Raw genomic sequence first — 11,583 nt, forward strand, 5'->3', positions numbered from 1 at the left:
TATGACCGAGTCCTCAGGACACCTCTCCCCGTGGGGTGCTGGCTCTCGGGTTACGCGGACGACGTGTACCTGGGAGTCAGCGGGGAGAGCTGGCAGGAGTTATACAGGCTGGCCAATGTGGCAGCAGCCTGCGTGGTGCGCTCAATAGAGAGACTGGGCCTGAAGGTGGCACCTCAAAAGAGCTAGGCGGCGTTATTTTACGACCGCCGTGGGTCAAACAAGAGGAAGCCACCACCGGTAGGGCTCAGTCTCCGAATCGGAGGAACAAAAGTCCCGACCACTCCTCAGTTCAAGTACCTGGGCGTGTGGCTGGATGAAACTAGGAGCTTCGGCGAGCACGTTGCCCGCGTGGCCCCAAGAGGGAAGCTAGTCGCCAACAGTTTGGCGAGATTGTTGCCAAACATTGGCGGGGCCGGTGGGCACGTGCGTCGTCTCTACGTGGCGACGGTCCACTCGGTGCTGCTTTACGCACTTTACGGCCGTTCAGAGAATTATCGCAAATAGGGCCGTCAGAGCCTATCGGACCGTCTCCAACGTGGGGGCGACTACCCTCGCGGGGATCCCCCAGATACACCTGTTGGCGAAGTCTCACGCGAAGGTGTACGAGGCAGCCAGCAGGATCAGGGAGGCACAGGGGACGATCCCGGCGAGGGCCAAGAGGGAGCTGAAGCTCCAAGCCAGAGAGGCCCTCCTCCAGGAATGGAAGGAGTGGTTAGCGGACCCCCGCCAGGAGTGGGGGAGGGGGTCTTCGAGGCCATCCAGCCCGTACTCGAGGAGTGGGTGGAGGGCAATAAAAAGCGAGTTATTGCCTTCCATGCTGTGCAGATAATGACTGGCCATGGATGTTTTGGCAAATATCTGCACAGCATCGGGAAAGAGCGCACCGCGCGCTGCCACTACTGTCCGGAGGAGGCGGACACGGCGCAGCACACGCTGGAGTTCTGTCCAGCGTGGGCGGAAGAGCGTCGTGCCCTCCGGGCTGAGATAGGAAAGGACCTCTCCCTGCCGACTATCGTCGCTGCGATGGCTCGGCCGGGAGAGGAAAGCAGAGAAAAGTGGAGGAAGTTTGTCTCCTTCTGTGACCAGGTGATTTCGCAGAAGGAGGCGGACGAGAGAGTGAGGAGGGGGGATGCCGCCCCTCCTCAATCGGACAGTGTGAGTCAATGAGCTCTCCCTGGTTAACAGGGGAGAAGCTCTGGGCTCCTAGATAGGAGCGAAGGATAGGACGACCGCGCGTGGGGGAGGGGTCGTCTCCCTCCGACGGGGGAACGTCTTCCTCCACCCAAATCGTGCGGACCCCCTTTTTCTCCCTTATGGAGGAGAGGGGAGTGTCAGCACAGGGAGGAAGAAGGGCTGAGAGCCCAAGATAGGTCGGGGAGGGAGGTGGCGGCACGGGGGTGGGTCATAGCCCGCCCTCCTGCCGCTGCCATTTAGTGCCGAGCAGATCGGTAGAGGAGGCGGGTCGGGGGGGGGGGGGCTTGGGCGGATTCCCCACGGGGATTCCGTCACGGGTGCTCCCCTCGGCTCGCAAAGGCGGGGGGCCGTGGCGTCGGGAGAGGGCCCTCGTGGCCTGACCCCGGGGGTGCGGAGCCCGCCTGCCCCTTAAGGGGGTGCGGGAGAGGGAGGACTCCGCCACCCGGCGTTCCTCCCTCTCTCGTCCGGGGGGCGGGTGAGCGGTCGGGGTTCACCGCTCGCCCGCTGCGAAAGCAACCCCGGAGGGAGGGGTGGCGGATGAGGGTGGTGGCACTCATCCGTCACAGATTAGGATTAACTCGCCTTGGCGAGACGTGCGGGGGGGCCCATGGATGTGATCAGCGCGTTTCCCGGGGCCCCCCTCCAAGGCACAGTGTTAGGGTCACTCATGGGAGTTTTAGCCGGTAGGCTGCGCGCTTGCGTAAGTGAGCGCGTAGAATCCGGCACTCCCCCGCCCCACCCCGGGGGTGGGGGGGTGTTCCCCTCTTCGGAGGGGCTACTGGACGAAACCCCGGAGGGGCGGAGGCGCTCCCCGAATGACGGGCGCTCCCCGATTGGATCCTTAACTGGATCCATGACTGGTTGCCCGTCAGGACTGGTTGCCTCCGTTATTCCCTCCGTGGGGATTCCAGTAGTAGAAGATTTATCCCATATAAAACAAAAAAAAGTATGTTATTGTACTAAATGATAGGTTCCTTCTCAATTTTTTTCAGAATTTTATAGACGTTATTTCAGTAGATATCAACAGTTGAATTTTGAGTTTTTCTTCAAGAATTGATATTTTTGGTAATTTTTAACTCAAAAGTTCTTCTATGTAAAAAAAATTTGTATACATGAAAAATGTTGGATTTTTCTTGTACTTTGAGATGGTAATTTTAATTTTTTACCATATTAATTTTTAGTACTTTTTTTCATGAAAAACGAATAAAAAATTAATTATCTCAGAAGTGCCATGCTCAATTGAGCTAGTTTTTTTTCTTTAAATACATTCAGTCGTGTGTAATAACGTGCTAAAATTTCAAAGTGCCAGGACTAATAGAAAAAAAGATATGATTTTTTTCTTACGGATTTTTATATAATCCAGTCAAAATGTTCAGTAGTCAGTTATTTTTCCAGAACGAACATTTTGCAATCTATCTTCGACAAAAATTCATGATCAACCATAAAAATATTTTTCAAAAAGATTAAAAAAAGATTTTTCGTGTATGCTGAATGATTGCAAATTGTCTGATTTGTAATAATAAAAAATATATATAGTAGATAGTCTTGAAGTAAAATTTTTATGAAAAACTTAAGAATATTTTCACTTAAGATAATTTATATTAAGTTAATTAAAAAGCATTTAACCGAATTCAGAGTTAATTTGATAAATAGAATTGATACAAATTCAATCAAAGACGAATATTAAATAAGTGGAAAAAATTAGATTTCAGAATTAGCAATTTTTATTTTCGTATTCTAGAAATTGACTTATTCTTCAGGGATTTCGAAAGAATTGAAAAGTGTACTTAGAATTCCATTTCCATCAAAAAGATAATTTATATACTGTTCTAATCTGAAACCTCAAAAGTTTAATTCTTTTTTTTTCCGGGAAGTAGTCGAGTTGAAAAAAATTTATGTTAACACGGAAGGGGCGAATTTAACAAACACAAATAAGAGTTAAGTCGCCGGTCATGAAAACGTGGTCTTACGTTTTGAATCCAGCGTCCGAATTACCAATTTGGTGGATTCCCTAGAGATTCCCTAGCTAATTAGGTTACATGTCCGAGTCACGTGAATTCTACAGTTGCTTTTATAGTTGTTTCAAGTGAGTTTGAGATTTTTATATATTTGAAAATGGAAACGAAAAAAATCATATCTTTTTTTCTATTAGTCCTGGCATTTTGAAATTTTAGCACGTTATTACACACGACTGAATGTATTTAAAGAAAAAAAAACTAGCTCAATTGAGCATGGCACTTCTGAGATAATTAATTTTTTATTCGTTTTTCATGAAAAAAAGTACTAAAAATTAATATGGTAAAAAATTAAAATTACCATCTCAAAGTACAAGAAAAATCCAACATTTTTCATGTATACAAATTTTTTTTACATAGAAGGACTTTTGAGTTAAAAATTTCCGAAAATATCAATTCTTGAAAAAAACTCAAAACTCAACTGTTGATATCTACTGAAATAACGTCCATAAAATTCTGAAAAAAATTGAGAAGGAACCTATCATTTAGTACAATATCATACTGCAAAACAAAAGAAATCGGTGAATGCGAGTGAAAAAAAAAGTTGAGATCCCATGGAATACCATATATATATGCAGTTAATACTTTATCTTCTCTGTAAAAGCACATTGTTTTTATAAAGAAAAAAAGAATAGGGGAGAGAGAGAGAGAGAGAGAGAGAGAGAGAGAGAGAGAGAGAGAGAGAGAGAGAGAGAGAGAGAGAGAGAGAGAGAGAGAGAGAGAGAGAGAGAGAGAGAGAGAGAGAGTTTATACACTTATATAAAATTATGATATATTGAAAATATATCTGATTATTTTATAGATATTTAATTAAATCACAAAAATTTGTATATAGAATATTTAATATGGCTAATCAAAATTTAACAAAATTATTAAGTAATACTAATATATATTTATTATTTATTAATTATTATACTATAATACATAAAGTAAAGATATTATATTATTAGATATATAGATATTATACACAATAAAATTATTAAATAATAGTAATATATAATTGTTATTAATATTACGATATAAATAATTGTAAATATAACTAATTAAATAATGTTAAATCCCGAAAAACAAATACTTAAATTTATACTGTAATAGAAATCTTAAAGGCCGTCTCTTCATAAAAAATTGCCATATTCCAATCGCGTCTATCCCGCACTATTCATGAATGCTTTCATTTGGTTCATACGTTATTTTCCCGCAATTTTATAAAGGTACGCAACAAAGGCGGACACCAACTACAGGTAGTTCCAGACATGTAATCGCCTTAGCAGATATTTCTGAATACGTGGACTGAGAGCCGCGAAAGTCCCCGCATCCATCGTATAATAGATATCCGGCACACGTAATGATAATCCCATAATACGCTGATCTATTTGAAATAGGCTGGGTACACAAGTCTTAAATATCTTCCGCTTCGTGCGCATCGAAAAATCATACTGTCTTTTCAATTTATTCACTGATCTTATGTGATTGCAAGAGATGTGGGTATGCTGGTACATAGGGCGGATATCGCATATAAATCTAGAGATGAGATTGGTACTTGGAATATGACGATTCGTTAGATACAATGGAATTGACATATGCATCTTTTAGTCGTGTTCGGACAGTATAAAGGATCTTTGAATTTTTGGATATCAGCAATATATGTTACTCAAATTATGTATATAATGAAAAACAAAGAGGTAGAGAAAAACTCATTTTATTCTATTGTAAGAGTGGAATAGAAAAATATATCTAACACATTATGTTATATTTACATACTATAAGATAAGAGAAGTTATTTGCGAAAATAATATCAATCATTATTTTTTAGTAACTTTCAATATTTTTTGTAAAAAATTAATTAAAATTTTAATTATTAAAATAAATGTAAAGAAATAAATATCCAAAAATGTTAAAAAATATCTATTATAAAGATATATCTTGTATTTTATATTTTTATATTTAAGCTTACATTATAACTTACACATTATAAGTACACATTAAAAATACATATTAAAAAATAAAATAGATAAAATATATGTAGGGGAGACCGAGGCGAAGTCGTCACTATTTTTTCGGTGCCGATTTTTAACAACAAAACAAATAATTTTAGTAAAATGTGGTATACCGTTGTAAAAAGTAAACCCTTGGCTACAAAATTTATACGGACATTTTTGGTCTACGTCGCTTTGTTCAACTGATATAGAGTAAAAACGACAAAGATGCAAAAATTGAAATGTCAAAATTGCCGGGGCGGAATCGTCACTCCATTCTCGGACTGAATTTTAAATAAAAATTCATAATTCCGATCATGAAAAATAATAGAATACATTTTATTAATTATTTTTTAATAGAAAAATGGAAACATTAATTAAAAACACGATGGCGGAAAATAATTACAAGAAAAGCGCACACACTTATGTGCCCTACGCTCGCACGTTTCTCGTCAGCTCTATTCTGTCATCTCTGAGCACACGCAGCACATATTATCCAAGTCCTCGCTGGAATCCGACCGCTGCTGCTTCTTTGACTTTGATTTTCGCCGGAAGCCTCCATGATATGGCTTGGTAACGACTTTGCCCCGGACACAAGTTTCAAGTTTGGTCGCTCATAAAATATTAGAAGTCAATGAAAATAAAAAAACTTCACTGGATTCGTGTTCAGCATGTATTACTCTTTAGAATCACTTACTTTGAGATTCGGAGACACAATAATATTTAAGATATTACAAATTTTCGACGCGCAAAACATTTTACTTTCAACCTCCGAAAACACGTTTGCCTCGATAAGAATCACAACATGACACATAACCTCACTAAACTCCGTTGGTCACGTGGGCACCATAAGCCGCGTTTACAGTATTAATAACGAATTTACACAACATACAGATTTCGAGATAATTGCAATGACGACTCCGCCCCGGTGACGACTTTGCCCCGGTCTCCCCTACATATATCTTCAACAGAGAAAGTCAAAGAAGAAATATCGCTGATAAGATATACTATTAAAGATCGATAATTTTATACAAATTAGCGTGACTGTTTAAATTTAAATGGTTATTTTATAATATAATATTAATTAATTCATGATTTATTATTATCCTGAAAGTATAAACATATTTATGATTCCGAAATATTCGATTTTTATTTAAAGCTGTATTTTTATTTATTGTTATCATTAATGTTTGATTATTGATTATTCATATAAGTAATAATTAAGTATAGAAATTTAGAAAGAAATGTATAGTTTTGCGATAATATATAATATTATATCATAAATATGCATGTTTATTCATCAAGCATCTGTATAATAATAAATCATGAATTTAATATTACATTGAGCTAATTATCCAGATACGCAATTATAAAATTTATATCGATAATCAATAATACCAATATTTTAAATTCTTTTCGCGACTGCGAGACCCTACTGACAGTCACAAAAAATTCACGGTCAATGGTCTTTAATATATAGTATTTCATCGGATAAAAAGAACCGCCTTGTATAAATTTTCATGACTATCTAATCAACCCAATGATAATAAAAGAGCAGAGACGTTGTCATCGTATAACGTCTCTGGTTGATATATCGTAAGTATATCTGAAAATTATCTGGACAACACGCATGTCTAAAAGATGTCTCAATTTACAAAAAGATATCCAGCAAATATCTCTTCAACACTTTCTGAAAAGACGTCTAAAAGTTATTTTTATAAGATATTTTTTGGAGCATGAGCTTTACGTACATTACCTATTGTATCTTAATTTTATTTCAGAAATATGAATAAATATACATACATTACCCAACTAACATAGGTAATTGTTATGAACTCAAATAGAATTCACTTTTTTAAATTCTATTTGAATTAGCGTAATCTATTCCAAGTGACCTCAAAAGTATTCCTTTCAGGTAGAGTTCAAAAAGTATTCCATAGAAGTAGACTTGAAAACTATTGCTATGAAAACATAACTTGAAAACTATTAAAGATACTTTTAGCATTACAACTTAATGAAAACTGAACCTGTTAGTTTTCATTAAGTTGTAATGTCAAGTAATTTTTGTCATAACGTGTCCCTAACAAATTTTGTTTATCTAGTAATTTTAATGTTATATTAATTTTTTGGAAGGTACAGTGAGAGCCGAAAAACAGTAATAATTCCTGTATTTTTGCTTACTCTCAACTTTTAATCTTTCTTACAGTAGGGGAGAGGGGGGCACTGTAGAACACTTTTTTTTAAAGTTCATATCTTTCTCAATTTTTAAGAAATTGGGTCTTAGACTCAATTATAAGTTAATTTGGTTATTGTTAATGCTCAATATAAACGTATGGTAAAACAAACATATTTGAGAGTAGTGCGTTGTTTCTACCTTTTAAAAAAATATTCTTTCCGTTCTAATCTGTCTCCCTGGAGGAGAAGTTTAGGACGCTGCTGGGGCAGTTTAAGGCTGATAATAAAAAACCGAGATAATTCTCGTCTTCTTATTTTATTTATTAAAAGTAATAAATCTCTTGCTAGGCAACATCTTACAAACCTCTTTTAATATATTTTTAATATATTTAAAATATATATTAAAAATTAATAATATATTTTTTTCTTAACAATACAGTAGGTAATTTGTAGTAGGCAATCAAATAAACATAAGTGTCCACCTATCGGAACTTAATTAAGGCAAGAATTAGTCTCACAAATTTCTCTTTCACTAACTCTTTCTCTCAAATTTCTCTTTGTCCAATACTGCTCCAACCCTAACTTGAAAAAAGAAAACGTAATATTTTATACCAACTCTTTTATTATGTTGTTGTATTTTGTTCATTACAACGCAAAACATATAATCATAACCAGAACATACAAGTGAATTTCCTTTTGAGCAATAGTTTAATATAAAAATACTTACATTTGCGAGCCAAAATAATTACAACAGCCAGCGAAAATCACTAACAGTTTGTAGATTAGTTTGACAGCTAACAGCTCGGAAGCTCTCATGTGAAGTTTATCTATTGACCGGTTGCCAACCGAAAAATGCGTTTAATATGAAAAAAAGTGACTTTGTTCTTTATTCGAGATGTCCTAAACTGCCTCTGTCCTAAAGTGCCTCTTTCTCCCCTAACCATTACACACTACTACAATATATAAACATAATTCTCCCAGTAACCAGTATGGATTTCACAGTATTCATTACGATAAAGACCAGTAATGATTCCGGTGCAATATTTTAACGAAAAAAAAAAATAATAATTTTTTTCTTTCTTATTTTTAAATAGTTCTTATTTTTATCTAATATTTTTATAGTTTAATTTGTATTCGTGGTTTCGCATATATTCTATTTTATTAATTAAAATTACGCACTGTTTTACAATTTTTGAAACACATTGACGGGAGACGGGATTCGAACCTAAGATTCCGGAATGACTAATACGCTAACGCTGAGCTAACAATTTATTCTACAATAACTATTATGAATCTCATATACCTCTCTGAACTGCTCTGAACTCGCGCGATAGAACGAATATGGAAAGCCAAAACAGTAATGGTTACAGAATCGCACATGATTGAATAATGGAACTTCTCAGTAATTATTTCTTTTCTATTATTTCTTTCAGACACTATCGCTTACGATCTTAATCTTTAGATGTTACTGTGTTTTTCAGCAAACATTACTTTTTTTTAGTAAGCATCTGTGTATTGAGATTAAAAGTTGAGAATAAACGAAAATTCAGAGACTATTACTTTGTTTTTCGGCTCTCAGTGTAGATTTTGCAAGGATAATGTGGAATAGGTCGGGTAATGTGGAATGCGCATAAATATGACGCAGTAAGTTATATCATATGCATCTCTATCTATTTATGCAATTGATCAATCAGGTCGTATTAAAAAGAGAGAAAAGTATTATATGTATGTACACACACCTAAAAGCATCTCTATCTCGGCGACAGCCAGAACGATAAATCACTCATTTCAGTATCTGTATATGGAATTCACTGTTGCTATCCGACGCACTGACAATGAGAATTATAAATGATATTTTTGGGCTTCCAAACGCATCCAATTACAACGTCCGTTACAAACTTGGTGATTAGCCGCATCAGTGACATTGGTGTTGCCATCTAGTTGATAACAACAGTATTACAAATCAACGTCATTACACATTTTTTTATATTAGAAAAAAGTTGATACAAATGTTAGTTATAGCAGAAAGAAACCTGAGAGAGGCCATCCCTTTTGTTCTTTCTGAAGACGCATTTTCTGACGCGCCGCCTGAGAAAGTGCGACTCAGCTACGTCATTTCGCTCGGTAATTGCACATGGTTCGTGTCCGTGCTAATGGTTCATGTCCGAACTATCCAGTTGGATGGGATATGCTGGTCGCGGCAGCCGCGTCCGACGCTCGATAAGCTTCGAGCCAGTTCGAGCGGGGAAAGAAGTACAGACATACGATCTGCTGTCTCCTTCTATGACGTAGCTGCTTAGCACGTTTTAAGCCCCTTGCACAATAGGCGATAACGATGTAGCTGTAGCTTTGTCGGCAACTTTGTCGCTGTCGCTATCGCTATTGCCTATTGTGCAAGGGGCTTTAGAGACTCTGCACAAGACTTTCGTATGGTAACGTACCCAGATAGCACTGGACATTTTCAGAATATCCATTTTAAGTCCGATTTATGTTCGCACGTCCATGGACATAAAATGAACATTCAAGAGATGTCCATTGTTGGAATTGAAAAGGATGTCCTATTCGGATGTTTATTTTATGTCCGCATTTGGATCTTACTTTTATGATTTTTATTATATATTTAATATTATATTTACAATATTTCTAATATGAGCAAAAACACGTCAAGCGGGACAAAATAAATACAAAATTTTAGGTCATGACTCCGATTTTGTCACTGAATTTTCTACACGTTTTATGCAACCAAAAAACGAATGTCAATTTTTTTTAGATTTTTAAAACCAGTATTTTTAAAGTTATTAAAGATCGAAAATTGCACCAAATCGCTGAAAATTGGACAAACACTCTCATTAAAATATCAATATCTCCGATTTTATGCTACTTACAGACTTCGGCATGGGCTCATTTTGAAGCTCTTGAACGTCGCTTCAATTTCGTGTAATTGAATTTTAACAAGAAAAATTTTGGTTAATTGTTATATACAATTAAATTTTCAAAAGTGATTTTTCATAACTTACCACCACTGTAACATGTTGAAAAAAATACGAGTTTGTTCGTTAGTTAATTCTCTACAAAACTGGTAAGTTTCAGAATGGAGAACGAATGGACACTATTCGAAAAAGAAAACAAGTACCACGCTGCTGTCCTGGCGCGCTCATAAAACTTGCGTGCAGGAAAGGAATTGTGTTCGGGATTGAACAGGGTAATTCAACAACACCTCGACAAGTATTTGAGAAAACCAAATAAGTATTTTATTTACAAACTACAGCAACCTGCTCTTGCGTTCCTGCCGAGAATTGTTTTACAATCAGTTCACTTTTTGATCTTGGTAAAAAAGAATGCAACGTGAGTGTCCCACGCACGGGCTTGGCCTGATCAAAACCATGGTGTAAAGAAACAAGGTGAAGCATTCCCTGTGATGCGCAGTCGTCCATGAATTGACCAATCAAAATTGGGTCCAAAGCACGGTCTTAAGACCGTGGTCCAAAGCATTGAAACAATATGGCGACGAAGGCTCACGTAAACGTGTATTATAACCTGTTAAAATCTTACTTATTTAGCTTTTAGATTGAGGTGAGTTATTGTAATTTATTGTAATGTAATGCAGCGTTTAATATAGTATAGTATTGTATAATCTGTATAATGTTTTTTTGCAGAAATGCCAGCGTGTTACATAAAAGGCTGTAACAGCCGCACAGAGAATGCACGCGCAAAGAATATTAAATTATTCCGTTTTCCGAAAGAAGAAGTTATTCGCCAGCAATGGCTTGAAGCTTGTAAAAGAAATGAAGTTAATATCAAAATTAACTCTGGTAAGTGTACACACGCCCACACATACACACACACACACACACACACACACACGAGAGAGAGAGAGAGAGAGAGAGAGAGAGAGAGAGAGAGAGAGAGAGAGAGAGAGAGAGAAGAGAGAGAGAGAGAGAGAGAGAGAGAGAGAGAGAGAGAGAGAGAGAGAGAGAGAGAGAGAGAGAGAGAGAGAGAGAGAGAGAGAGAGAGAGAGAGAGAGAGAGAGAGAGAGAGAGAGAGAGAGAGAGAGAGAGAGAGAGAGAGAGAGAGAGAGAGAGAGAGAGAGAGAGAGAGAGAGAGAGAGATTATTATAATTTTATACATGTGTGTTATTTATTAAAGCAAGAATATGCAATCTTCATTTCGAAGAAAATTGTTTCGAGATGAAGTGGACAAAGCCACGAACAAAAAAATTTGCC

General features: G+C 37.4%; 1 long non-coding RNA gene across 1 annotated transcript in view; it reads right to left on the reverse strand.

Moving 5' to 3' along the window:
- LOC139777238 (uncharacterized) overlaps window positions 1–9,508 on the reverse strand; it is a 46,156-nt gene extending 36,648 nt beyond the window's left edge. Inside the window, exons 1-2 of the long non-coding RNA XR_011719290.1 lie at window positions 9,394–9,508; window positions 9,100–9,297 (exon numbers count right to left, since the gene is read on the reverse strand). This is a non-coding gene — a long non-coding RNA (uncharacterized lncRNA). The remainder of the gene's footprint in view (window positions 1–9,099; window positions 9,298–9,393) is intronic.
- Between the last annotated feature and the right edge of the window lie 2,075 nt (window positions 9,509–11,583).

The sequence above is a fragment of the Temnothorax nylanderi genome, unplaced genomic scaffold, assembly GCF_030848795.1.
Source record: "Temnothorax nylanderi isolate EJ_2023f unplaced genomic scaffold, tnyl_v1.0 TNYL_tig0141_pilon, whole genome shotgun sequence".
Taxonomy (NCBI): Eukaryota; Metazoa; Arthropoda; class Insecta; order Hymenoptera; family Formicidae; genus Temnothorax; species Temnothorax nylanderi.